Below are 14,833 nucleotides of genomic sequence, written 5' to 3' on the forward strand. Positions count from 1 at the left end.
GAGAGGGCATCCCTGTCTTGTGCCAGTTTTCAGAGGGAATGCTTCCAGTTTTTGCCCATTCAGTATGATATTGGCTGTGGGTCTGTCGTAGATAGCTCTTATTATTTTGAGATACGTCCCATCAATACCTAATTTATTGAGATTTTTTAGCATGAAGGGTTGTTGAATTTTGTCAAAGGCCTTTTCTGCATCTATTGAGATAATCATGTGGTTTTTGTCTTTGGTTCTGTTTATATGCTGGATTACATTTATTGATTTGCGTATGTTGAACCAGCCTTGCATCCCAGGGATGAAGCCCACTTGATCATGGTGGATAAGCTTTTTGATGTGCTGCTGGATTCGGTTTGCCAGTATTTTATTGAGGATTTTTGCATCAATGTTCATCAAGGATATTGGTCTGAAATTCTCTTTTTTGGTTAAGTCTCTGCCAGGTTTTGGTATCAGGACGATGCTGGCTTCGTAAAATGTGTTAGGGAGGATTCCCTCTTTTTCTATCGATTGGAATAGTTTCAGAAGGAATGGTACCAGTTCCTCCTTGTACCTCTGGTAGAATTCAGCTGTGAATCCATCAGGTCCTGGACTCTTTTTGGTTGGTAAGCTATTGATTATTGCCACAATTTCAGAACCTGTTATTGGTCTATTCAGAGATTCAACTTCTTCCTGGTTTAGTCTTGGGAGGGTGTATTTGTCGAGGAATTTATCCATTTCTTCTAGATTTTCTAGTTTATTTGCATAGAGGTGTTTGTAGTATTCTCTGATGGTAGATTGTATTTCTGTGGGATCGGTGGTGATATCCCCTTTTTCGTTTTTTATTGCATCTATTTGATTCTTCTCTCTTTTCTTCTTTATTAGTCTTGCTAGCGGTCCATCAATTTTGTTGATCTTTTCAAAAAACCAGCTCCTGGATTCATTAATTTTTTGAAGGGTTTTTTGTGTCTCTATTTCCTTCAGTTCTGCTCTGATTTTAGTTATTTCTAGCCTTCTGCTAGCTTTTGAATGTGTTTGCTCTTGCTTTTCTAGTTCTTTTAATTGTGATGTTAGGGTGTCAATTTTGGATCTTTCCTGCTTTCTCTTGTGGGCATTTAGTGCTATAAATTTCCCTCTACACACTGCTTTGAACGTGTCCCAGAGATTCTGGTATGTTGTGTCTTTGTTCTCGTTGGTTTCAAAGAACATCTTTATTTCTGCCTTCATTTCATTATGTACCCAATAGTCATTCAGGAGCAGGTTGTTCAGTTTCCATGTAGTTGAGCGGTTTTGACTGAGTTTCTTAATCCTGAGTTCTAGTTTGATTGCACTGTGGTCTGAGAGACAGTTTGTTATAATCTCTGTTCTTTTACATTTGCTGAGAAGAGCTTTACTTCCAACTATGTGGTCAATTTTGGAATAGGTGTGGTGTGGTGCTGAAAAAAATGTATATTCTGTTGATTTGGGGTGGAGAGTTCTGTAGATGTCTATTAGGTCCACTTTATGTAGAGCTGAGTTCAATTCCTGGATATCCTTGTTAACTTTCTGTGTCATTGATCTGTCTAATGCTGACAGTGGGGTGTTAAAATCTCCCATTATTATTGTGTGGGAGTTTAAGTCCCTTTGTAGGTCACTGAGGACTTGCTTTATGAATCTGGGTGCTCCTGTGTTGGGTGCATATATATTTAGGATAGTTAGCTCTTCTTGTTGAATTGATCCCTTTACCATTATGTAATGGCCTTCTTTGTCTCTTTTGATCTTTGTTGGTTTAAAGTCTATTTTATCAGAGACTAGGATTGCAACCCCTGCCTTTTTGTGTTTTCCAGTTGCTTGATAGATCTTCCTCCATCCCTTTATTTTGAGTCTATGTGTGTCTCTGCACGTGAGATGGGTTTCCTGAATACAGCACACTGATGGGTCCTGACTCCTTATCCAGTTTGCCAGTCTGTGTCTTTTGATTGGAGCATTTAGCCCATTTACATTTAACGTGAATATTGTTATGTGTGAATCTGATCCTGTCATTATGATGTTAGTTGGTTATTTTGCTCGTTAGTTGCTATAGTTTCTTCCTAGCCTCGATGGTCTTTACAATTTGGCATGTTTTTGCAGGGGCTGGTACCGGTTGTTCCTTTCCATGTTTAGTGCTTCCTTCAGGAGCTCTTTTAGGGCAGGCCTGGTGGTGACAAAATCACTCAGCGTTTGCTTGTCTGTAAAGTATTTTATTTCTCCTTCACTTATGAAGCTTAGTTTGGCGGGATAGGAAATTCTGGGCTGAAAATTCTTTTCTTTAAGAATGTTGAATATCGGCCCCCACTCTCTTCTGGCTTGTAGAGTTTCTGCTGAGAGATCAGCTGTTAGTCTGATGGGCTTCCCTTTGTGGGTAACCCGACCTTTCTCTCTGGCTGCCCTTAACATTTTTTCCTTCATTTCCACTTTGGTGAATCTGACAATTATGTGTCTTGGAGTTGCCCTTCTTGAGGAGTATCTTTGTGGCGTTCTCTGTATTTCCTGAATCTGAATGCTGGCCTGCCTTGCTAGATTGGGGAAGTTCTCCTGGATAATATCTTGCAGAGTGTTTTCCAACTTGGTTCCATTCTCCCCATCATTTTCAGGTACACCAATCAGACGTAGGTTTGGTCTTTTCACATAGTCCCAAATTTCTTGGAGGCTTTGTTCATTTCTTTTTATTCTTTTTTCTCTAAACTTCCCTTCTCTCTTCATTTCATTCATTTCATCTTCTATCAGCGATACCCTTTCTTCCAGTTGATCGCATCTGCTACTGAGGCTTCTGCATTCTTCGCGTAGTTCTCGAAACTTGGCTTTCAGCTCCATCATCTCCTTTAAGCCCTTCTCTCCATTGGTTATTCTAGTTATCCATTCTTCTAATTTTTTTTCAAAGTTTTTAACTTCTTTGCTATTGTTTTGAATTTCCTCTCGTAGCTCAGAGTAGTTTGATCGTCTGAAGCCTTCTTCTCTCAACTCATCAAAGTCATCCTCCATCCAGCTTTGTTCCGTTGCTGGTGAGGAACTGCGTTCCTTTGGAGGAGGAGAGGTGCTCTGTTTTTTAGAGTTTCCAGTTTTTTTGGTCTGTTTTTTCCCCATCTTTGTGGTTTTGTCTACTTTTTGTCTTCGATGATGGTGATGTACAGATGGGTTTTTGGTGTAGATGTCCTTTCTCTTTGTTAATTTTCCTTCTACCAGACAAGACCCTCAGCTGCAGGTCTGTTGGAGTTTACTAGAGGTCCACTCCAGACCCTGTTTGGCTGGGTGTCAGCACCGGTGGCTGCAGAACAGTGGATTTTCGTGAGACCACAAATTCAGCTGTCTGATAGTTCCTCTGAAAGTTTTGTCTCAGAGGAGTACCCGGTTGAATGAGGTGTCAGTCTGTCCCTACTGGGGGGGTGCCTCCCAGTTAGGCTGCTCAGGGGTGAGGGACCCACTTTAGGAGGCAGTCTGTCCGTTCTCAGATCTCCAGCTGCGTGCTGGGAGAACCACTACTCTCTTCAAAGCTGTCAGTCAGACAGGGACATTTAAGGCTGTGGAGGTTCTCGCTGAGTTTTTGGTTGTCTGTGCCCTGCCCCCAGAGGTGGAGCCTACAGAGGCAGGGGGGCCTCCTTGAGCTGTGGTGGGCTCCACCCAGTTCGAGCTTCCTGGCTGCTTTGTTTACCTAAGCAAGCCTGGGCAATGGCGGGCGCCCCTCCCCCAGCCTTGTTGCCGCCTTGCAGGGTGATCTCAGACTGCTGTGCTAGCAATCAGCAAGACTCTGTGGGCATAGGACCCTCCGAGCCAGGTGCGGGACACAATCTCCTAGTGTGCCGTTTTCCAGGCCCGTTGGAAAAGTGCAGTATTAGGACGGGACTGACCCGATATTCCAGGTGCCGTCTGTTTCCCCTTTCTTTGACTAGGAAAGGGAACTCCCTGACCCCTTGCGCTTCCCGAGTGAGGCAATGCCTCGCCCTGCTTCGGCTCGCGCACAGTGCGCTTCACCGACTGTCCTGAACCCACTGTTAGGCACTCCCTAGTGAGATGAAACCGGTACCTCAAGCAGAAATGCAGAAATCACCCGTCTTCTGTGTCGCTGGGGCTGGGAGCTGGAGACCGGAGCTGTTCCTATTCGGCCATCTTGGCTCCACCCCTGCTTTTGGTGTTTTAGACATGAAGTCTTTGCCCAGGTCTATATCCTGAATGGTACTGCCTAGGTTTTCTTCTAGGATTTTTATGGTTTTAGGTCTTACGTTTAAGTCTTTAATCCATCTTGGGTTGATTTTTGTATAAGGTGTCAGTAAGGGGTCCAGTTTCAGTTTTCTGCATATGGCTAGCCAGTTTTCCCAGCACCATTTATTAAATATGGGATCCTTTCCCCATTGCTTTTTGTCAGATTTGTCAAAGATCAGATGGTTGTAGATGTGTGGTGTTATTTCTGAGGCCTCTGTTCTGTTCCATTAGTCTATCTATCTGTTCTGGTACCAGTAGCATGCTGTTTTTGTTACTGTAGCCTTGTAGTATAGTTTGAAGTCAGGTAGCGTGCTGCCTCTAGCTTTGTTCTTTTTGCTTAGGATTGTCTTGGCTATGCGGGCTCTTTTTTGGTTCCATATGAAGTTTAAAGTAGTTTTTTCCAATTCTGTGAAAAAAGTCAATGGTAGCTTGATGGGGATAGCATTGAACCTATAAATTACTTTGGGCAGTATGACTATTTTCATGATATTGATCCTTCCTATCTATGACCATGAAATGTTTTTCCATTTGTTTGTGTCCTCTCTTATTTCCTTGAGCAGTGGTCTGTAGTTCTCCTTGAAGAGGTCCTTCACATACCTTGTAATTTGGATTCCTAGGTATTTTATTATCTTTGTAGCAATTGTGAATGGGAGTTCACTCATGATTTGGCTGTTTATTATTGGTGTATAAGAATGCTTGTGATTTTTGCACATTGATTTTGTATCCTGAGACTTTGCTGAAGTTGCATATCAGCTTAAGGAGATTTGGGGCTGAGACGATGGGGTTTTCTAAACATACGATCATGTCATCTGCAAACAGAAAATCTGACTTCCTCTCTTCCTAATTGAATATCCTTTCTTTCTTTCTCTTACCTGATTTCCCTGGCCAGAACTTTCAATACTATGTTGAATGGGAGTGGTGAAAGAGGGCATCCTTATTGTGCCAGTTTTCAAAGGGAATGCTTCCAGTTTTTGCCCATTCAGTATATTTCCTGTGAGTTTGTCTTAAATAGCTCTTATTATTTTGAGATACATTCCATCAATACTTAGATTAAGAGTTTTTAGCATGAAGGGGAGCTGAGTTTTGTTGAAAGCCTTTTCTGCATCTACTGAGATAATCATGTGGTTTTTGTCATTCGTTCTGTTTACGTGATGGATTATGTTTATTGATTTGCATATGTTGCACCAGCCTTGCATCCCAGGGATGAAGCTGACTTGATCGTGGTGGATAAGCTTTTTGACGTGCTGCTGGATTTGGTTTGCCAGTATTTTACTGAGGATTTTTGCATCGATGTTCATCAGGTATACTGGCCTGACATTTTCCTTTTTTGTTGTGTCTCTGCCAGGTTTCACCAAGGTTAAAATGAAGGAAAAAATGTTGAGGGCAGCCAGAGAGAAAGGTCGGGTTTCCCACAAAGGGAAGCCCATCGGACTAACAGCAGATCTCTCTGCAGAAACCCTATAAGCCAGAAGAGAGGGGGCACCAATACACAACATCCTTAAAGAAAAGAATTATCTCTTTTTTTTTTTTTGGACGGAGTCTCACTCTGTCGCCCAGGCTGGAGTGTAGTGGTGCAATCTTGGCTCACTGCAACCTCTGCCTCCTGGGTTCAAGTGATTCTCTGCCTCAGCCGAGTAGCTGGGAGTACAGGAGTCTGCCCCCATGTTTGGCTAATTTTTTTGTATTTTTAGTAGAGTTGGGGTTTCACCATGTTGGCCAGGCTGATCTCGAACTCCTGACCTCAGGTGATCCACCCGCCTTGGCCTCCCAAAGTGCTGGGATTACAGGCAAGAAAAGAATTTTCAACCCAGAATTTCATATCCAGCCAAACTAAGCTTCATAAGTGAAGGAGAAATAAAATGCTTTACAGACAAGCAAATGCTGAGAGATTCTGTCACCACTATGAGGCACCAAACATGCAAAGGAACAACTGATACCAGCCACTGCAAAAACATGCCAAATTGAAAAGACCATCAACACTATGAAGAAACTGCATCAACTAACGGGCAAAATAACCAGCTAGCATCATAATGACAGCATCAAATTCACATGTAACAATATTAACCTTAAATGTAAATGGGCTAAATGCCCCAATGAAAAGACACAGACTGGCAAATTGGATAAAGAGTCAAGACCCATCAATGTGTTGTATTCAGGAGACTCATCTCTCATGCAAAGACACACACAGGCTCAAAATAAAGGGATGGAGGAGTATTTACCAAGCAAATAGAAAGCAAAAAAAAGCAAGAGTTGCAATCCTAATCTCTGGTAAAACACACTTTAAACCAGCAAAGATCATAAGAGACAAAGAAAGGCATTAGATAATGGTAAAGGGATCAATGCAACAAGAAGAGCTAACTATCCTAAATATAGACGCATCCAACACAGGAGCACCCAGATTCATAAAGCAAGTTCTTAGAGACCTACAAAGAGACTTACACTCCCACACAATAATAGTGGGAGACTTTAACACCCCACTGTCAATATTAGACAGATCAATGAGACAGAACTCAGCTCTGGACCAAGTGAACCTGACAGACATCTACAGAACTCTCCACCCCAAATCAACAGAATATACATTCTTCTCAGCGCCTCATCACACTTATTCTAAGATTGACCACATAATTGGAAGTAAAATACTCCTCAGCAAATGCAAAAGAATGAAAACCATAACAAACAGTCTCCCAGACCACAGTGCAATCAAATTAGAACTCAGAATTAAGAAACTCACTCAAAACTGCTCAACTACATGGAAACTGAACAACCTGCTCTTGAATGGATAAGTAACGAAATGAAGGCAGAAATAAAGATGTTCTTTGAAACCAATGAGAATGAAGACACAATGTACCAGAATCTCTGGGACACATTTAAAGCAGTGTGTAAAGAAAATTTATAGCACTAACTGCCCACAAAAGAAAGCAGGAAAGATCTAAAATTGACACCTTAACATCAAAATTAAAAGAACTAGAGAAGCAACAGCAAACAAATTCAAAAGCTAGCAGAAGGCAAGAAATAACTAAGATCAGAGCAGAACTGAAGGAGAAAGAGACATGAAAAAACCCTTCAAAAAAAAAATCAATGAATCTAGGAGCTGGTTTTTCAAAAGATCAACAAAATAGACCTCTAGCCAGACTAATGAAGAAGAAAAGAGAGAAAAATCAAATAGACACAATAAAAAAATGATAAAGGGGATATCACCAGAGATCCCACAGAAATACAAACTACCATCAGAGAATACTCTAAACATCTCTATACAAATAAACTAGAAAATCTAGAAGAAATGGATAAATTCCTGGACACATACATCCTCCCAAGACTAAACCACGGAGAAGTTGAATCCCTGAATAGACCAACAACAAGTTCTGAAATTCAGGCAGCAATTAACAGCCTACCAACCAGAAAAAGCCCAGGACCAGACAGATTCACAGCTGAATTCTACCAGAGGTACGAAGAGGAGCTGGTACCATTCCTTCTGAAACTATTCCAAACAATAGAAAAAGAGGGACTTCTCCCTAACTCATTTTATGAGGACTGCATTATCCTGATAAGAATATGTTCCATCCTGATCAATGTACCATGCTTACTTGAAAATAATGTCTCTTCTGCCACTTTTGAGTGTAGTGTTCTATAAATATTAGGTATATCAAGGTGGTTGACAGTGTTATTCTATACCTTAGCTAGTTTTTTGTGTAGCTCCTCTACCAAGTGCTGAGAATTTTTAAATCTCCAAATATGGTTGTGAAATTGACCATTTTTATCCTTTAATTCTGTTATATGTGTTGATGACTGCTATATCATCCTGTCAACAGAAACTTTTCTCATTATAAAGTATCCTAGTAATCTATGGCAATACATTTAACTTGAAATGATATAATATAGCAATCCATCCTTCTTATGCTTACCGTTTCCATGATCAATTTTTTTCAAACTTTCTATTTTCAACCTGTATCTTTTTTATCCTTTTCTCCTTTCCTGCCTGCTTTTTTAATTATTTTACATTTTTTCAGAATTCCATTTTAATTTTCCTGTTGGCTTTTCAGTCATCTTTTTTTGCAATTATTTATATATATATATCCTTAGCTTTACATGGTCCACTTATGTAATATATGCCAGAATAAGTTTTTTCTAATTCCATGTCTCCTCCAATTAGCCTGGTAGTCATCATACTCCACTATCTTTTTAGTAGTTGTAACTGAAATTATAATATTTAACTTTGACTTCGCAAAGTCTAAAATGTCCATACTTTTAACTCTTGCTAGAAAATACAGCAACCTCACAAAAAATTAACTCCATTTTTGTCAGGATCTCAATTTGTGTTATTACTTCAGATATTTTTCATTTATATAATTAAAACACAACATAAATTATTTAAAAACCAATGCTTACTTTTATTTATTGGTTTATTTAAGCATTTTTTCATTCCATTCTGTATTTATCTTCCTATCTGAGACTATTCTTATTGTGTCTAAAGAATACTAGGTTGGTTATTACAGGTGTGCTAGTGACAAATCCTATCAAATTTTTGGGGGGTGAGGGGAGTAGAGACAGGATCTCACTATGTTGCCCAGGCTGGTCTTGAGCTCCTGGGCTCAAGTGATCCTCCTGCCTCAGCCATCCAAGGTGCTGGGATTATAGGTATAATACACAATGCCCAGCCTCTATCAATTTTTCACTGACAATATTTTCATTTTACTTTTATTCATGGAAAATAGTTGTTTCTTAGCACTCATTTTCTTTCAGAACTTTGGGGGTATCGTTTCATCATGTTGTTCCATTATTTGGGAACATCATTCCATTATATTTCATTATTATTCCATCCCACATATTGACATTACCTTTTGGTCTACATGTTGCTGCTCTGAAAGCAAAGTACATTTTTTCTCTGTCTACACTGGGGATTTTCCCACTATCTGTTTTTTAATAGTCTAATGAGATAAGGGATTTTCTTCATATTTTTCCTACTTGAGATTTATAGGAGTTTTGAAATTATGGTTTGATATCTTTAGCCATTTTTTAAAAGTTTCAATCATTATATTTTCAAATACTTTTTGCTCTATTCTCTCCTCTCCTTCTAAGGCTCCAATTATATATATGTAAGACATTCTCACTACATTGTTTTTATCTTACATTCTATTCTTAATTATTTTTATTTTCTATCCTCTTATCTTTGCATGTTTCACTATAAACGTTCTGTTCTGACGTATTTTTGAGTTCACTAATTTTCTCTAATGTAAGGTCTAGTTTGCTATTAAAGCCATCTGCTAGAACTCATAATTCCAAATGTTTTGTTTTCAATTTTAGAATTTCTATGGGGTTCTTTCTTTTTAATGGTACCTTGATTACTAATGAAAGCTATTATCCATGTTTCTTTTTTATACTTTCCCTCTGCAGAATCAAACAATCTTAACATACTTGAACATACTAATTAATGTATAGTTCTTTTATCTAGACTTCCTATGAATATGATCCTATTGTCTGTTTTTTTCCTCTATTATTTTGGTCACATTTGTGTACTCATTTTTTAACAAGTCCTGGACACAACACATGAAAACTGAGGTAATGTGAGGTCTAGAAAGATACAATCTTCTGTTAGAGAGAATTTACATTTGCTTTTAGCAAGCTCCTAGAAAACTAGCAAAGTTGAATAATTTATAGTTATTCAACTATTTCAATTTATAGTTACTGAAATAATTTATAGTTATACGTCAATCCTCTCAAAGCAAATCTATTTCCAGTTTACTCTTTCTTATAGGGTGCAGTCCTTTAAGCTACCAATACCAAAATGTAGTGGTTTACCATGTCTCCTCTTTGGGAGATCCTAGAGTCCAAAATATCACTCCCAGCTATGGGAGCTACTCAAAATCTCTCCATCCCCAATACCACTTCAAGAACTAGCAGGTAACCCAAAAGGAAAAGTAGGTTCACTCTCTGGGTTTTTTTCTTCAATAAAGTTTTGGCCCCATAAATCTCAGCCTTATCAGCTCTCTGGTGCCTTTTTAAAAAACAAAAACAAACAAAAGTCTTTTCCAGCTTTACTAGTGGTAGTTGGCTGGCCCAAATTACCTAATTCACCATAATTCATGATACTTAAACTATAACCCTACACCATTTGGTGAGGTTGGGGGGGGGGGTAATTCCTGCAGAAGAGTATCAGGCCAAAGTACCCAACTAATTGAAAGAGGGCATCCAATCTTTTAATTCCTAAGTAATATTTAAAAATGTAATTAATTTGAAAAACAGAATGGAGACCCCATGAAACAAGTACATTAATCTTTTAAAAGTACATATACTACTTATACAAAAATCAATTTTCACCAACTGATTATTTACTTACTAATGAATATTTAATTAAATGTCCAATACATGTGTGCTACTAAAGTTTAAATAAGGAATGGCTTAGGAAGAACTTACAGTCTGATAGTCCGGGGAGCCTTGGTATTGTGGGGAAGTATAATAAAATGTTATGGGTAAAATGATACACTAAGTACAGTGGTGTTCTAACAATAATAATAGTTTGTGATGACGACCCAAAGAGAAAGGTAATTCTTGAATGTAGATGTGCAAAATGAATTGGTACTTACCAGGATGAGCAAGAGACAAGCGAAGGATATGAGGTGTTCCTAGCAGTAGGGGCAAAAGGGCAAGAAGGAAAGAGCTATGGGTAATGTAAGAGCACAGTATAGCATCAGTACTTGGGAAACAACAAGGAGTTCAATGTATCTGGAACATGGTGGTGGCGAGGCATATGTGTGTGCATGCACCTGTGTCTCTATATGTGAGTGTAAGTGTAGTGGCCATGGCTGTGGCAGTGAAAGTAGTTAGCCGTAAGAAAGAAAAATAATCTTTGTCTATATTGTGGATGGTCATGTGCAGCATAATAAAGTACATATACAAATCATATTTAACAGTAAATTAGTGAAGTGTATCCAATAAAATAAGAAAAAAGGTACAGGTGCTATCATCAAAATTATTAAACATTGCTTAAAAACAAGAAATAATACATAAAACTATCAGAAATGAAGAGATAAATTTGTTATTGTCTGCAGATACTAGGTCTACAAAGAATAAATGTTTTGGGTTACTTAACCCCAAAGGTGATAGTATTAGGAAGTGGGCCTTTGTGAGGTAATGACAGAACTCATAAATTAAATTAGTGCATTTATAGAAAAGTCCTCAGAGAGTTCCTTTGGCACTTTTACTAGGTGAGAATACAGGGAAAAGACACCTTCTATGAACCGTGAAGAGGGCCCTCTCTAGACACTGAATTTGCCAGCACCTTGAACTTAAAACACCTGGCCTCCAGAACTGTGAGAAATAAATTTCTACTGTTTATACTGTTTATAAGCTACTCAGTTTATGATATTTTGTTGTAGCAGCCCAAAGGGACTAAGGCAAATCCTATTTACAAAAGCATCAAAAAGAACGAAGTACTTTAGGAATAAACTTAACCAAGAAGGTGAAAGATCTGTACACTGAAAACTACAAAACATTGCTGAAAGAAATGAAACGAGACGCAAGTAAATGGAAAGACATCCCATGTTCACGCACTGGAAGGTTTAATATTGTTAAGATGTCAATACCGTAAAGTATGCTACAGATTCAATGCAATCCTTTTCAAAATCCTACAGCATTTTTGCAGAAACAGAAAAAAAAAACCCTAAAATTTGTATGGAAACCATAAAGAATCCCAAACAGCTGAAACAATCTTGAGAAAGCAAAAAGCTGAGGGCTTCATACTTCTTGACTTCAAAATGCATTCTAAAGCTTCAGTAATTAAAACAGATTGGTACTGGCATAAAGACATATAGTCTAATGGAACAGAACAGAGAGCCCAAGTAATAAAACCATATATATACGGTCAAATGATCTTTGACAAGGGTGCCACGACTAACATAATGTGGAAATATAATGCTGCTGGGAAAACTGGGTATCAACATGCAAAAGAATAAAAGTGGAGCCTTGTTTTACACCACACACAAAACCAACTCAAAATGGATCAAAGAATAAATATAAGACATGAAACTACAAACTCCTAGGAAAAAACCACAGGAGAAAAGCTTCATAACTTGGTCCTTAGAAATGATTTCTTGATACTGACAAAAGCAATAATAGATGAGTAGAAATATATCAAAATAAAAAGCTTCTGCACGGCAAACAGAACAAAACAGCAAACTACAGAATGAGAGAATATATTTCCAAACCATATGTCTGATAAGGGCTTAATATTCAAAATGTATAAAGAACTCCTACAACTCAATAGCGAAAACAAAAAACAGAAACACAAGTAAAAACTTGGCAAAAGACTTGAATAGACATTTCTTCAAAGAAGACATACAAATGACACACAGGCATTTGAAAAATGCTTAGCATTACGAATTATCAGGGAAGTACAAATCAAAACCATGATGAAATATCACCTTACACCTGCTAGGATGGCTGTTATTTTTAAAAAACAACAACATAAAAAATAAGTAAGTGTCAGCAAGGATGTGGAGAAATTAAAACCTTGTACACTATTGTTGGGAATGTAAAATAACGTAGCTGCTATAGAAAACAGTATGGAGATTCTTCAAAAACTTAAAAGTAGAACTACCATATGAACCAGCAATCACATTTCTGGATATTTATTCAAACAAAGTGAAATGAGGAACTTAAATAAATATCTGCCCTCTCATGCTCATTGTTGCATTATTCGCAATAGCCAAGAGGTGGAAACAATCTAAATATCCATCAGCAGATGAATGAAGAAAGAAAATGTATTGGCCAGGAGTGTGGGCCTTCATGCCTGTAATTCCAGCCGAGGGAGGAGGACTGCTTGAGGCCAGGAGTTCCAGACAAGCCCTGGCAACATAGAGAAACCCTGTCTCTACAAAAAAAAAAAAATTAAATTAGTTGCGTGTGTGGCTGTAGGCCCAGTTACTGGGGAGGCTAAGCTGGGAGGATCCCTCGGGCCTGAGTTCCAGGCTGCAGTAAGCCATGATCACACCACTGCACTCCAGCCTGGCTGACAGAGCAAGACCTTGTCTCAAAAAAAAGAAAGAAGGCAAATGTGTTATATACATACAATGGAATATTATTCAGCCTTAAAAAACAAGAAAATCCTCTAATATGCTGCAACATGGATTAACTTTGAAGACATTATACTAAGTGAAGTAAGACAGCAACAGGACACTGTATGATTCCACTTATGTGACGTGTCTAAAGTAGTCGAATTCACAGAAGCAGAAAGTAGAATGGTGGTTTCCAGGGGCTGGGGGTAGGGGAATGGAGAGCTGCTGTTCAATGGGAACAGAGGTTCAGGCATGCCAGATGAAAACGTTCTAGAGATCTGCTGTACAACAATATGCACATAGTTAACAATACTCTATTATACCCTTAAAAATGGAAGAGGATTTCACATTATGTAATTTTTACCATAATTTTTTAAAAGAATGCACCAATGTAGCTAAGAACATATTTATAAAAAAAGGGATATGTTGCTATATTAAGTTAAAAATTTTATAGTTTCTCTAATTAAAGCCATGTGGTGTTAATGCTACAATACACAAAAGTCAAAGGTGGGAAAAAAAGACTAAATCCTAAAAGCCCAAATATGTATATGTGTTATCCACAATCAGTGAGAAAAAAAATGGATTATCTAATAAATGGAGATGAGACGAAGGGCTCGCCTTTGAGAAAAAAAGAGAGTCCAACCTTATATCATGTACTGAAATAAATATAAGATAGGTGAGACATATACATTTAGTTTATGACAGGTAAAAATTTTAGACTGGGCAGAATATTAAAAATAGAGAGTTTTTCTAACTCACACTAACCCTCTCTAAGTCTTCAATGATATTACACTAAAGTCATATAGAATGTCCAAACACCAGATTCTAGAGGTATATAGAAATGCACATACCAATGGCAAATATGAGTATGCTGTTTTTCATTTGTACTAATACTGTTTTTTCTTATAGTTATAAATGCAAATGAAAACTGATTGTTCAGAATAGTAGTATATTATTACAGGAATAGCAGAGGATTTTAGAGTCTTAAGATCTGACAGAAATCCAGCTTTGTAAACACAAATGGCAAAATGAATTGTGCTTCAATAGATGTTAAAAATCCACTAAGAATAACATTTTCAAATAATATATATTGACGTGGGAAAAGTTCCATTCATCCGGCCAGTCAACAAATACTGTGCTGGGCCATGGACTATGTGCTAAAGATTTTTTAAATGAGCAAGAAAGCCATGATCTTTGCTGTCAAGAATCTTAAAATTTAGTGAGAAAGGCAAACAAGGATTACAGTTATAATTGATAGAAAAGGTACAAAAGAAAAATATCTAAGTACCTATCAGAGGAACCTGCCTAGTCTATAAGAGTCAGAGGTTTTGTAGGAAAAATAACATTTTAAGCTCAGATCTGAAAAGATACACAGGAATTGGCCCAACTTAGTGGTTATGGATTATGGGTGGACATATCAACAAACTGAAAGCTCAGTATTAATTATCAAGGGAGAAAAGGCCCAGGATCGATGGTGGGGAGGGGAGGGTAGGAGTTCAGGGACCCATACCCAGAACTGTATATATATGAAAGGCCTAATTACATCTGCACAGAGTAAGATTGGAAGTGCACAAAAGAAAATATTATCAGTGCTTAACTCT

The 14,833-nt window shown here is 38.0% G+C and overlaps 1 protein-coding gene across 7 annotated transcripts in view; it reads right to left on the reverse strand.

Annotated features, from left to right (window-relative positions):
- Nucleotides 1-14,833, reverse strand: part of AKT3 (AKT serine/threonine kinase 3) — a 370,924-nt gene that overhangs the window by 157,412 nt on the left and 198,679 nt on the right. The gene's annotated exons all lie outside the window — the stretch shown is intronic.

Source organism: Symphalangus syndactylus, chromosome 19 (genome assembly GCF_028878055.3).
Source record: "Symphalangus syndactylus isolate Jambi chromosome 19, NHGRI_mSymSyn1-v2.1_pri, whole genome shotgun sequence".
NCBI classification, from domain to species: Eukaryota; Metazoa; Chordata; class Mammalia; order Primates; family Hylobatidae; genus Symphalangus; species Symphalangus syndactylus.